The following is a 14,684-nucleotide window of genomic DNA, read 5'->3' as shown; positions in this document are numbered from 1 at the left end:
CTGGAGGGGAGCCCGTGGCTGGAGCTGGGGACTGTGGTGCTCACCCCTGCAGTGACTCAGCCGGTGACCTCCGCTCCTTGTTCCCCGTGCCTAGACCCGGGGCCGTTTGTGCTCATGGCCGAAGCCTCCATGAGGCGTGGCCTGCCTGCCTGTGGCTGTCCCTGCTCTGCGTGCTCAGCATGGCTGCTCGGCCCCACACGGGCTGTGCCACAGGAGTCACTCCCCACCTGTTTGGTCCCGTGGGACTGGGCTCTTTGAAGTCCCCACCCCACCTGTCCTGTGGTGCATGACTCGGCTGTCACCTGCCCCAGGGCCCCTTCCCTCGTGCTTGTCACGCGATACCTGAGCTGCCAACCACATCCCCGTGCTCTCCCCATCCCATGGCCAGAGTGCTGGGGGTCTGAGCTCTGGGAAAGCAGTGGGATGTTTATGGCCAACATCTGGAAAACTATGTCCTCCCAGCTGCCACAACAGAGCATCCCTGCAGCCAGGGCTCCTGTGCTGCAGCCAAACCCTCTGCCCTGTGTCCTGTCTGAGGAAGGAGGAGAGCACTGGGGTTCACCCCGTGCTGTTGGGGTACACCCTGGCTCTCTGGGATGGGCCCTGTCCCATTGGGGCGCACCCATTGCCTGCAGGCCCATGATGGCCATTGCTTTTCTGTCTGGGGCACAGGGAGGGGAATGGAGCTGGCAGCCTTCCTCAGGGGGAAGGTGATTCCAGACTGTGTAGGTGCCACCCCAACACGGTGCCGTGTTCTGGAGACCATCCACATCTGCCACGGGGCCGCGATGACCTGCAGGGCCCACGGCAGGTGAAATAAACAAAAGGGCTAGGAGACTTCTTCTCCTTTTTCAATGCCTTTATTAAAAGTGATCAGCTCAGGATTGGGTGGCTCGACGGGTCTGCAGTCTCCGTCGTCTTCCCGGGCGACTCAGAGGAGGAGGATATGCGCAGCTCTGTCCGCAAGGGGCAGAGCTGGGGATCAAGTCCTCGTGGGAGCCTTTAGGGCCTGCTGATCCCGTCAGATGGTACCTTTGCCAGCTCAGTCAGCCTGGTCTCACCGCCGGGGTCGTCTCTCTTGGTCAGGGCGAGAGGCTCTGAAGGTGTTTTGCATCTCTGCAGGTTCAGCATTCGGCTCTTCACGTCTAGACATCACTCCAGTCTCTCAACTCTTAGGTGGCTCGTCGTTTTGGGGTCTTCTCTGTACACCGGGGGACCCATGCTGCATTGTGGTCTTGGAGTCACTTTGCATAGCCCCCCACCTTCTCAGGTCTCTTCTACTGTTCGGGAAGGTTCCCACCCTTCTGGGAAAGGTACAACTTAGCCTCGGGCGAGGCTCTGCTGATACAAAAGGAGCGATTAGCCACAACGACTCGTGATTACAATAACAAAACACGAAGAACTTCAGCAGCTACCCGTGGTCTGGCTGCTTTTTGTAACTTTTTCTCACAAAAAAAATATTACCTGAATTTTGTTCATAACAGTCCCCCCTCTTTTTCTTTGATCGAGCTTAAATTCTAAGCTCGCATCAACTCACAAATTTTTTTTTGTTTTGAATCTACTATAAATCTCTTGTGCACTTTGGTAATCCTGGTTACTTAACCTTGTTACTTTCTTTGGTTTCTTCAGGTTGGTCTGCACGGCAAGTACTATTCTACTAAAACAGATAAATAAGCATAGTAAAAAAAGCAATCCTCCAAGTACGCACACAGTGAGAAAAACTACCTTTTCCCATACATCCTTTTTGAAAATCTCCAGGTTCTCCCACCCACTGGGATCAAGTGTAGGAGTTTGATCTTGATTATTTACACATGCTAATCTTTTTATTTCATTTGAAATGTTCCTAATAATTGAATTCTTTATTTTTAATACTGCCTGGAGCCGGATTAATTTGTTTAACATAGATATTGGGATCCCAATTTGGCTTTTACAATTTTGGATTTTCTCAATTTCTATTTCACTTTCCCGGTTCTGTTTATTTTCTCCCAAATCATTATATATAGGAACTCCCAAACTTGATCCAGTTTCTTTGGGTAATAAGAGAATTGGTTTTATCACTCTAGCAATGCAGTTGCCAGATGAGATCAAACTTAGGGATTTTGGGCTCCCCTGAAATGTGTTCCAAAAGGGGTTGATCTCCTTTCCAGTACACTTATATAAATACTTGTAACAAACAATTTTTCTTACTATTTTCACCATTTCTTTACTTTTTACTAGATCTGCTGAGCTCGTTTCAGCAGCATCACATTCAAAGCACAACCAGGCTTCCCTTACAGTACACTCTCCTAGGAGTGGCTGCCCGAAAGTGGCAATATTGTATGCTCTCCAATACACTCTCTTGTTTTTCTGATAAAGGACCAATTGGGAGGGGTTAACACAATCAGGGTCAGAACTGATGTGGACTCTCGACAAGGAGCTCACTTCCTCCGCACAGAGAAGTTGGTAGCATTCACTGCACGGCTCAGCTGGGCTTCCCAGAGCACCACCAGCAATCAGAGCCATCAGTACTACCCTTCCCAAGAGTCCGGTATGGGTCATCTTGCACAGCCTGCCCACCCGGCCTTGCCTCTTGGGGAATTTTACTGAGGAAAAGCTTCCAAGCTCTTTAGAGTCCCTTCTACCCGCTTCTCTGGTTAAACCCCTCTTGGTCTGTTCCCTACCAATTTTGGTTTCCCCTCCCAGGGGAGTGCTCTGTAGAGGATTAACCTGGAGTCTTTAGAAATAAATTGGGGAACTTAACCAGAATTACTTATTTACAGTCTTAAACTTTTTACCAACATAGTTTACACAGAACAGTTTTGAAACATTTTAAGCAATATTAGAACTCTGATACCAATTTTTTCCCACACAGTTCAGTCTATTTGACTCTTCCTTCTGAGAGTCAACTTTAAATCTTTTGGTCTTTTTACCACAGTATACTCAGGTGATTTAGCTTGTGAAGCAGATGAATCCTTGTCCAGTGCCCGGAGGTGAAAGTGGTGTGGACTCTGGCCCAATGCCAGAGGGAAAAACTGGGAATCTGGCCCAATGCCAGAAGGAGAAAGGGGTGGAGTCCGGTCCAATGCCAGAGTGCCAGAGGAAAAAAAACCTGATGTTGAATCCTGGTCCAATGCCAGGGGTGAGAGTGATGTGAGTCCAACCTTTTTCCTTTTGGTCTGCACAGTCGAATTAGTAATGAAGAGTACCTGAAACGGGCTTTCAAACACAGGCATTAATGGTCTGCTATTTAATGATTTTATCAAAACTCAGTTTCTCTGTCTAATGTTATTGGTTAATTTCTTTTTCCATAGCTTGCATGTTTCTCTCATCAACTTCTGCATACTCTGTATTTTGCAAGGAGTTGTATTTCTCAGCTAACTTTACTCCCAAAGTATTTTTATTCTCTTATATCTCTGTGTATTTAATTCACTGGTTTTCTGTTCTATTTTCAAGATCTTATTTATCTCTTGCTTCTGTTTCTTACTTTCACTTAGAGCTTAAATATTTCTTTCAACCCCTTACACTTAAATTTTTGGGGTTTTTTTCTTACACCATTCTTCTACACAATACACTTCCCTCTAAGGTAATGTGGTAAAACTTATAATGCACAATCTACATTACCTCTATTCTAATTTGTCTATATTCACTCCCACACATTCCTTCGCACCTTCAAGACACAAACTGGATCATTATTGCTAGAAAATCACGGGTCCCTGTAGCCCCCCTTCACCCTGGGGTTGGCCCACAGGTCTCAGTATCCCTGGGCCTCTTGGAAGGGCCCTGACTCTGGTTGCCTCTGGTGCACATTCACCTGTGAGGCTGTCTGTGTGTCACTCACGCTCTTACAGCTAGGGCTCCCTCACACACCTGAGGAGCACTAGTCTGGTTTGCAGGTCACCCACGCTCTTTGGCCACAGCCCCCACCCGCCCGGGGGACACAAGTCTGGTTTGCAGGTCACACATACACACACTTGCACTGCCCCCTTCCCACCTGCCCGGGAAGTTGAGGCTGACTTCGTGACTCACTCTCACACACACAACAAGACAACAAAAAGGTACCTTTTACTTTCACATAATTTATTACACATTAAGTATTACTGGCCAGTTTTGGTGCTATTGGATATCCTTTCTACCTAGCTGTTTTTTTGTCTAACTTCAGATGTTTTTCACTATTCTATACTATACTTCTTAGTACTTTGTTGAGACAGGACTTATCTGCTCCTGTATCTACTCAAAAATTCAAATTCTTCATTTAGGGGGCCCACTTCAAAGTTTACCAAGGGCTCTTCTAGATGTTGGATCGGGTCCCCTATAGTGTAAAGCCCCTGACCCTCTAATCGTCACCTCTAAGGATCTTCCCTAAATTATCTTGTTCCCTGGCTATTGCCACATCGAGACTGAGCTTTCTACAAAACCTCCTGATGTGTCCTGGCTCTCCACAGTAATAGCAATGTCGCTCTCTCAAAGGGCCTTGAGGTGTCTCCATCCCTCTTGCACCTGACAGTACTGACCTATCCTTGCCTCCTCCTGGTGGTGGACCCGCCCACCCTGCACTTTCTCTAGCTACAGCAACCATGATCTTAGCCTTGGCCTTTGCTCTTTCTTTCTCCCTCCTTAAATACACCTTCAATGCCGCTTTTAACAATTCATTTATGTCCTTCTCTTGCCAATCTTCCATCTTTTCCAGTTTTCTCCTTATATCAGGCCAAGATTTGGTAACAAATTGGACTTTTAGCAGCATTTGACCTTCTGGGGTGTCTGGGTCTATTCTAGAGTACAACTGGAAGTTCCGCCTTAGGCGATTTAGCCATGCAGCAGGAGCTTCATCCTTCTCTTGTGCACCCTCAAACGCCAATTGGGTGTTAGTTCCTTTGGGAACTGACTCTTTGATCCCCCGTATTATCAAAGATCTATATTCCATCATGGCCTTCCTCCCCTCCTCCTGGTTAGGGTTCCAGCTGGGCTCCGTTAGTGGCAATTTCTGTTCACCTGTTGGCACCTGGGGTCCTGGACTGTTATCTTTCTCCCATATTCTTATGCCAGCCGCCCTTATCATCTGGACCTCTTCTGGGGAAAATAATATACTCAGGATGCAATTCATCTCCCCCCAAGTGTAGATATTTGGACCTAGAAATTGATCCACTTGGTTGGCTATGCCCACTGGGTCCTCCACTAAATGCCCCAACTCTTTCTTGAATCCTCTCACCTCAGAAGCAGTTAGGGGAGCATTCACAAAGCCAACACCCCCCGCTATTCCTCCCATAGGAACCTCTCTGAGGGGAAAGAGTCTCTCCGCCTTGGAGGTCTTGGATCTGGTGCTACAGTATGGCCCATCTTCAGATGCCAAACTACTTTGAGGGATATCTGGGTTACCCTGAACTTCCTGCCCATCAGCAGGTGTATTTGCTGATAGCTGTTTATCAGGCGAGGAGGCATTTGTGCCCCAACTAGGAGGAGGTAAAGGGACAGCAATAGGAAGGGGAGAAGAGCCTGAGTGAATATTCAGCGGAGCTGGAGAAGGGGTGGAGAATGCAGCAGGTGGAGTAGGCGCTTGTGGTGATGCAGAAGGAACTGGAGGAGCTGAAGGGGGTGGTGAGGGAGTGGTTGGAGGAGATACTGGGTTTATCATAGCGGAAGCTGAAGAGGTAGAAGGAGGAATTTGAGCAGGTGGTAATGAGATGGCAGCCGGGGGAGGAACCGGACCTGCCATTTGAGGTGCTTGTAGAAGAGGATTATAAGGTGGAGGGGCAGAAGGAGGCAAATAATCCAGGGGGTCCCATCTTTTACTAGTTCTATCATCCCCTCCTTCATTCCCTTCTTTCTTCCTCTGTACATTACAAATTCGCACCCCTTCATCCTCAACAGCGCTCTTTACCCAGCAAGCCACATACAACAATTGCTCAGGATCAGTATCTCTTCGAGCTGTCAGATAATTATTTAATAGTTGGCACATCCACTTATCCTTTGTCCCACACCAAGGCCATCCCCCTTGCAGTTCTAATTCGGGCCACACTTCCATACAATAATGGATCATTTTCACTTTATCTAATCCCTCCGTGGCCTCTATAGAATCCCATTTTTCTAACAGTTCTCCTAAGGGACTATTGGGATGTATATACCTCAGTTTCTTGCCGGTCTTTTTACTACTGCAACATCCCATTTTTCAGGTTTCAATAAAAAAGTCTCAAAGGTGCCTCTACTGACCGGTAGTTTCAAAAAACCTTGTTTGAGGAGGTTCAGCCTCCTCCACTGAACTTCAAATTTCTGCCTGATGCTCAGGACTTTATACTGAAACAACTGCCCAATCTCTTGATTGCCCAACTTCCCAGCGTCAGGTCTTACATTTATCGGGACTTGAACACACGAAGCCTCGGCCTAAGAGTCCGGGTCGTGCCTGACTCCCTCAGTCAGGAAAAACAACTGCCTGATTTTTAGTTTGCCTAACTCGCCAATTTTTAGGCTTCACCGTATCAGGACTTAAAAGCAAACCACAGCCTCCTTCGCTGGGGTTTGTGCCTGACTCCCTTTGTCAGGACTTACTTTGCCTGCAGGGCTTGTGAAAACACCCGAATCCTTCTCGGGACTGACAAATCTTACGCGAATCCTTCTCGAGACTTACAAAAGTGCCTGACCTTCCTCTGTCAGGACTTACTTTGGGTGCGTGCCACTCATACACAGTAATTCACTCCGCACGCCCGGAGTGGGGGGGCCCTTTATTCCCCCTTGGGAGACGACTTCACTCACGCTAATTCCACTCGCTTTCCCCTGTTTCCGGCCTGCCCCTTCGCAGGAGTCAGGAAACGCGGTACTGAGGGGTCCCACTCACTTCGAAGGTCCGGCTGCCGGCCCTCGTCTCACTCACACACTTGCGCACGTCTCCCACTCCCGCCACCGGGTTTCTCACCAGTCCGGTGCTCCGGTGCTCCTCTGCGTCGCTGTCCTGAGCCGATCTCTCTGGTCCTGGTAGCCAGCTGTCCTCTGAAGATCCAAGATGGCCAGTCCTGAGTCTTCTTGCGGCGTGGCTATCCCGGACGAGCCCCCAGCTGAAATAAACAAAAGGGCTAGGAGACTTCTTCTCCTTTTTCAATGCCTTTATTAAAAGTGATCAGCTCAGGATTGGGTGGCTCGACGGGTCTGCAGTCTCCGTCGTCTTCCCGGGCGACTCAGAGGAGGAGGATATGCGCAGCTCTGTCCGCAAGGGGCAGAGCTGGGGATCAAGTCCTCGTGGGAGCCTTTAGGGCCTGTTGATCCCGTCAGATGGTACCTTTGCCAGCTCAGTCAGCCTGGTCTCACCGCCGGGGTCGTCTCTCTTGGTCAGGGCGAGAGGCTCTGAAGGTGTTTTGCATCTCTGCAGGTTCAGCATTCGGCTCTTCACGTCTAGACATCACTCCAGTCTCTCAACTCTTAGGTGGCTCGTCGTTTTGGGGTCTTCTCTGTACACCGGGGGACCCATGCTGCATTGTGGTCTTGGAGTCACTTTGCATAGCCCCCCCCACCTTCTCAGGTCTCTTCTACTGTTCGGGAAGGTTCCCACCCTTCTGGGAAAGGTACAACTTAGCCTCGGGCGAGGCTCTGCTGATACAAAAGGAGCGATTAGCCACAACGACTCGTGATTACAATAACAAAACACGAAGAACTTCAGCAGCTACCCGTGGTCTGGCTGCTTTTTGTAACTTTTTCTCACAAAAAAAATATTACCTGAATTTTGTTCATAACAGCAGGGGGAGCACCAGCTGGGCACTGCCCCGTCCCTCCCATCGGGACTCAGACCCTGGGTGTGCTCTGCCGGGCTGGCAGGACAGACAGACAGACCCTGGGTGTGCTCTGCCGGGGTGGCAAGAGGCAGGACAGACAGACAGACAGACAGACCCTGGGTGTGCTCTGCCGGGGCAGCAGGACAGACAGACAGACAGACAGACAGACAGACCCTGGGTGTGCTCTGCCGGGCTGGCAGGACAGACAGACAGACAGACAGACAGACAGACCCTGGGTGTGCTCTGCCTGGGTGGCAGGAGGCAGAACAGACAGACAGACCCTGGGTGTGCTCTGCCTGGGTGGCAGGAGGCAGAACAGACAGACAGACCCTGGGTGTGCTCTGCCGGGCTGGCAGGACAGACAGACAGACAGACAGACCCTGGGCGTGCCCTGCTCCGCCTCCCACCCACCGCGCCTCTGCCTTTGCTGCTTTCCCACGGGGCTCGATGGCCACGACAGGGCCCCACGTTCCAGGCAATCTGGCCGTGGAAGGATGGTCCAGGCTGGCGCAGGCTGTTTGGAGGGAGCTCTGAGGAGGTGCTGTCCTTCTCCCAAACCTGTCTCTCCTGATTCTTGCCAGCCCTGGCTCTACTTGCCTGGCCAGATTGCTCGGGCCAGTCTTGCCCAGTCTCTGTCCCCAGGATGATCCTGGGTGTTTTTGCGTGCCCGCCCAGGCTCAGCTGCCTGCAGGGCAGGGGGAAGCTCTGCTGGACCCGTCCTGGCTGCCAACCTGAACCCAGCACAGCCCCAGCCGTGCCAGTGCCACCACTGGGCCTGCTGGGGGTGGGCATGGAGGGGACCCTGGCCCCAGCACTGACCTGGTCACTCTCCTCCACTTCTGCCTGATCCCAGGGCAGCAGAGCAGGGGATGCACCACCCTCCGTGAGATGGTCAAATTGATTCACCTTTGTATTTCTTCAGATTTCTGTCAGAAACAGGTGGTGATGAAACCACCGCCTGGCTAGAGGGTGGCACAGGAGCAGTTGGAGTCCAGTTGCCTTTGGAAGGATCTTCCTAGAGAGAAGCACATCTGTGAGTGGTCCTCTATAATGGGCACTCCTTGGACCAGCCCCACTGATGCCAGCCCCACGGGGGACTGACAGTGTTCTGGCTCCATCCCATTTGCAGTGTTTGGGATGCTGAATTAGGCACATCTGAAATAATTTTGGTAACCAAAACAATGGTTTCTAGTCTCTCTGTTGCTTTTCCACATCACCCCCAACTCCCAAGCTCTGTCTCCAGCCTTACCTTCACACCAGCTCTCTGAATCCCCCCCATGAACAACAAACACCCTGTGCACTGGGGCAGGGCAGCAGGGAAGGTGCTGGTGCCACCCAGCTGCAATCACAGCTGCCTCTTGCATCACCTTGACAGCAGCCTCCAGGTGCAGAAGAGCAGGAAGTAAAAAGGGGTATTTTAATGACCCAAGCTGTACACAACACACCAATTATCTGACTGGGGCAAAATGGGGTTCACAGGAGAAGCAGTTCTGCAGAAGCCTTTCATCCAGGTGTGTGAGGGTTCCCAGGTTAGAGCTTGGTAGCCAGAAAAGCAGCAGTGCTCCTGGACTTACTCTTTCTGCTGCTGCTCTGCTCTCATCGCTTTAATTTGGACAAGGCCAGAAAAAGGGTTTATTGCAATAAAATTCACAGGAATTTTATTTCCTGGGAATAATGCCTGCCAGGGAAGGCATGCAGCAGAGCTGCCTAGGAGGGTGTTGCAGGGACATGAGGTTGTTAATGCAGAGACAGGAGCTGGGTGAAGTATATGGGGGTGATTTTTCCCATTGGATCCATGGTTTGATCCCCCTCATTTAAGGTCAGGCCATAACAACCTCCCAGGTGTCCTTGCTCAGGGAAGTTTCCCCAGGGTTGAACCCCACCCTGGGCACACAGGCACAATCCCACACCAGTGCTGCAGCTGCTGCCCAGGCAGTGGTGCAGGAGAGGAGTGATGTGAGGGGAATTGTTCCCAGTGCTGCCTGCCTGCTGGCTCTGATCACCAGCCATGCGCATGTTTTGCTGGATGTGGGTCGTGATGCCCTCACCCAGGCTGAATCCAGGCCCGTAGCTTTGAGAAGTGGATGGCACACAGAGGAGGCTCTGCCCCCAGCCCTCTGCCTGCCCAGGTCATGGGCAGGTGGGCATGGTGACCCACTTGAGCTCTGAGTCCCACAAAGTGCTGCTTCTCCTGCTTCTCCCCCATCTCCAGTGCCCTCCTGCAGGGTGACCCCGCTCCCAGCAGGGGAAGGGAGAAGCCTCGCTGGGGTTACCAACAGCAGCACTTCCCCATCCTGCTCCTCCTCCATGTGACAGGTTCTCCTCAGCCACCAGCCAGCACCTGCCCTGCACCCCCATGGGACAATTCCCTGTGCTGGCCTCACCCTCCAGCCCCTTCCTGGTCCCAGCTCTAATGATGGGGTGTCACAGTCCCATGGAGGACAGGTGGGGACAGGAACGCCTGGCGCTGTTTGTCAGAGCTTATCTGCACCCCGCCACGACATTGTTTTTGTGAAAGAAGTCATTCAGAAAGTCTGGGGCAGCATCAGGGGAGATCTGGGCACAGCCCCTGGAGGCTGTTTGTGTTTCTGGCGCTGCCAAACCGGCTCCCTGGGCGGCTGGAACTGGGTGCCCGCAGCTGGAGGTCAGGAAGGGCTGCTGTGGGTGCTGGGGAAGCACCTTGGCTCTGAGGGCAGCGCCGTGGGGAGCAGCTGCAATTCTTGTGCTCCTTGCTCTGAGCTGGCTGCACCAGACCTGCCTGGCAAAGCGTGCATTTTCCTAAAAGTTCCACAAATAAAGCACATCTCCAGGCACTGGGGAGGAAGGCAGCCTCGTGTTTTGCTCCCAAAAGAGACCCCACTGCTGCAGGTGAGGCTGTTCCTTGGATCTGCTGCCAGCACTGGCAGAGGAGGATGCCAGGCTGCCAGGGGTCACTTGGCTTGCAGGCAATGAGCCATGAGAACTTCAAAGGATCTTGGATCTTTTTCATGGAAACTTTCCTATCTCATTTTAAAAAGATAGCAAGACTTGGCCCTATAAGGCACATTTTATGAGTTTCTTTCCACCTTTGTCAGCCCTTACACTCAGGGGAGGGTTTTTTAAATCCCAGGAGCTGATGATCAAAAGTCATCAAACCCCAGAAACGTGCGGAGCTGATAAATCCATATTGGAGCCCACCCAGAGCTCTGGAGATCTCGTGGGAGAGCAGTCCTCCAGTTCCTTGGGGTCACACAAGTGAAATTCCCTTCCTTCCATCCTGCTGCCCACTGGTGCTGCCCTCTCCTCCCACAGACCATGCCTCTTGTCCTTGGAACGTGTGTCAGGATGGCACAGGCACTCCCACACCTCGGTGGGCAGGAGATGGGGAAGGGGTGGATCTATCAGGTCAAAGGGTCTGGTAGGCTGCAGGTGGAAAAATTCCCCCTGGGCCTGGCTTTAGTGCCCCACACTGGGCAAGGAGAGACCCTCTGGGGACATTCCCTCTGCATGTGCCAGAGGCTGACAGATGCTGCTGGGCTCGGGGTGCCTGGACCCCCTTCCTGAAAGCTTCTGCAGCAGGTCACCATTCCACATTGGGCAGGGCAGAAGGAAGGGATAGGCTTTTACAGGCTGTGAAGTGCCAGAAAACTGGAAGTTTTCCCACTGTGCTGTAAATGGAGCTGAATGACCTGACTCAGATGAAAGGAGTCCTTGCCTGCACCTTCCTCTCTGCCTTAAACCGACAGCAAAGCCAGTTGTGAGGCTGGAGTGATTTGAGAGCTCTGGTGGCTGTGGCATTCTGGTTGGTGTCACTCCCAGCAGGATCACCTGTGCCTCTGCCCTCCAAGAGCCAGAGCAGACTTTCCATGGGAGTTCCACGTGCCTGGGGCTGTAAAGAGCTGGGCTTGCTGCCTCCCCCCCACCCTGGGGGTGGGAATCTTGGGCACTCATTTGGGTGCCCTGAGAGTCAAGGTGGGGCTGTAACCAACCAAGATATGACATGAACCTCTCTGAGCATGTCAGCTGGGACTGTGGGCCTTTAAAATCCTGCCTACAAGTGACACTGAGCCCTGTGCTGGGCTGGACCGGCTGCAGCTGGGGCTGAAACGCTTTTGTCTATATTTAGTGCATTTTTCAGATAACCTTCATTCTATTTTTGGGCTATGTGCTGACTTAGGGCCCCTTCTTCCTCTTGTGCTCCACTGTGTCACAGGTCAAAGCTGCTCCATTTTGGGATCCTCAGGTACTCAGATATTTGGAAGGGGGTTAAGGAGAAGGCAGGCAAATAAGCTTTTTGGCTTCTTCCTTAATATTCAAAAAAAGGGGAGAAAATTATTTTTAAGGCATTTTAGTGGAGCAGCTAAGCCTGGAAACCATGAAAAGTCTTTGGTAACTCTCTTTCAGAGAGAAGGAGACATTCAGAGAAGCAGAAGCCTGGGCTTCATGTGGGAGAGGAAAGGAGAAGGTGCAGGGGCATCTCCTGCCTGGGTGGTTTGGTGATTCTTGAGGGTTTCACCTCCATGTGCAACATGGAGACAGCAGAGGGCAATTTCAGTGAAGGGCCCTTATAAGGCAGTGGTGGCTGGGCTTGGTGACAGCCACCCTCCTGGTGGGAGAGCTTGGCTGGCAGGACCAGGGTGCCTGCCAAGACCCAACGGGAATGCCTGAGAGCAGGAACCTTCAAGGCAGCCTGTGTTTTGCTCTTTTTAAGGTCAGCTCCTTGGAAAGCACCACGCTTGGGGAGGCCACCATCCAAGGAGCAAAGTGACAGGCACACGTGTCCCCCGCATCCCCGTGCCAGGGTGACAGGTCTCACTGCTGTGATGGGCCAGAGCAGTGCGGTGACACAGGGCCAGGGGTGCTTCACCTTCCTAGGGAGGTGCTGAGCAGCAGAGCCACCACAGGCTGGAGTGGAGCTGGGCACAGCCAGCACAGGGCTCCTGCCAGACACAGCAGGGCAGTGCCAGCACCAAGCCTGCTGCAGATCTGCGTCTGCACCACACTCACACTGGGCCTGCACCCAGCACCCCGGTGATGTAACCCAGAGGCATGGGGCTACCAGGGATTGTGGGTATTGTGAAACTCCTCTGTGTATCAAAGGTCTTGGGATGGTGCCTGAAAAGCAAAGGAAAAAATTTCCCCTTGTCCTCTCCTCAAATTTGGATCCAGTCTCCCATGTCACTGCAATCCTAATTCCTCTGCTGGCTCCAGGGGAGGGTGACATGGGCCTTCAGCAAGGTGCCAAGGTATACACAGCGGGACTCTGCCTCTCATGGTGTCTGGGGGAGGATGTTTGAAATGCCACAGAGTCCTTGAGAGCTCTCAGTCCTGTCACCCAGCTCTGCAGTGTTTACCTCCAGCCCAGCCTGGCATAGTGAGGCTGGATACACCCAGCTGAGGTCAGCCCAGGGCTCATGGAAGGGCAGAGCTGCTGTCTCCCATCTGCCCTGGGGGTGACCTCAGCCTGCAGGACCCCACCAGCACGGCAGAGCTTGGCCCCCCAGCCAGCACCCCACCACGGCAGGACGCCTCTCCCTGTCTCTGTGCTGGGCTGCTGGAGGTGTCCTGCCAGCACAAGCAGGTGCTTGGCAGCACCCAGAGCAAACATGTCCAACAGTACTGCCCATCCATGGCTGCCAGCACGTGGAGGTGGCTCGTGCTTGGGTTTCCAGGAGCTGGCTGCCCACGAGGCCCAGCTCTGTACGGGGAGCTCACTCCTGTCGTGCACAAGGCAGCACGGCTGCAAGGGAGTCTGGCTTTGGGCCTGGGGGAGCAGCAGGAGAACCAGAGCCAGGAGGAGACCAGGACTCTGCTGGCCTGGTTCATCTGAGACCTGCCGGCACTGCAGCTGGTCATCCACCAGCTCATGTCCTGTCAGGCACCACATGTGCAGGGTGGGCTGAACATTTTCTCCACGAAGGCCCTAATGTGGCTGTGCACTGCAGTGCTGCCTTCCCAGGCCTGTGCTGTGGCTCAGCCTGAGGTGATAACTACAAACCCCAGAGGTAATAACTACAAACCCCAAACATCTCCAGGTCTGTAGAAAAGGGAGCCTGGCCATTTGCAGCTGAATTCCAGCCCCCTCTCCAGATCCCCACCCCATGCCTGGCTGGCTGCAGCAGTGTCCCACATCTTACACTGCTCTGGTGTGGGAGCTGTGCTCCTTCTCCAGCCAGGGCCATGGCTGCGGCGTATCCAGCCATGCACTGGCATTGCCCCCAGCAGAGTTGCTGGCCTGACTGGAAATATCTCCAGGCTAATTTTAATCTGGGCCGTGGTGTGTTTTTCAGGTCCTTGGGGTGGGTGTGGGCAGGGCTTGGAGGGTGTCCTGGGGCCGGGCCGCGTGCAGAGATGTGCACACACCGTGTCTGCAGACACTGGCACTGGGGGAGGCACCCTGGCCACGGCCACAGGGGATCTGTTCCCTTCATCTCAGCACAAAACCACACTGCGGATTAAGAGGAGACTTTAGTGTTCCCTTCCTCCCCTCAATATAGCGAAACCTACACAGGACAGGACATTTATAGCTGCCCTCCCTTATCGGGAACTCTCTTGGGTTTCACTCTGGGGTGACACCTGGGAGCACGCTCCAGTGCTGCTGGAGGCAGCTGAGAGGAGGCGGCAGAGTCCCCCTGCCCTGCACAGCCCCAGGCTCCCTGCAGGCTGGGGCCAGCCCTGGGCAAGGTGGGAGCACAAGGCGGGTGCCAGGCACCTGGAGCACCCCCCTCATGGCCCTCAGAGCCATCCCAGCCCTGCGTGAGGCATGGGAGGTGTCTTGGTGTGGCATCACACCCTGCTGTGCCCTCTGTGCCACGAAACCCCAAAGACTCTGCCTGGTCCTTACCACACCCAGGAAACTCAATGAGGAAGAAGATCCCTCCTTTGGAGAGATGCCATATGGAAACTGGTGAACTTGCTCCAGGCTCTCCATCAACTCCTGGGTTCCCTCATCTCATTTTTTCACATCTGGCT

This window comes from Melozone crissalis, unplaced genomic scaffold (assembly GCF_028551555.1).
Source record: "Melozone crissalis strain CALT ecotype California unplaced genomic scaffold, PUWL_Pcris_2 ptg000017l_1, whole genome shotgun sequence".
Lineage (NCBI taxonomy): Eukaryota > Metazoa > Chordata > Aves > Passeriformes > Passerellidae > Melozone > Melozone crissalis.
This window is presented reverse-complemented; position numbering follows the sequence as displayed.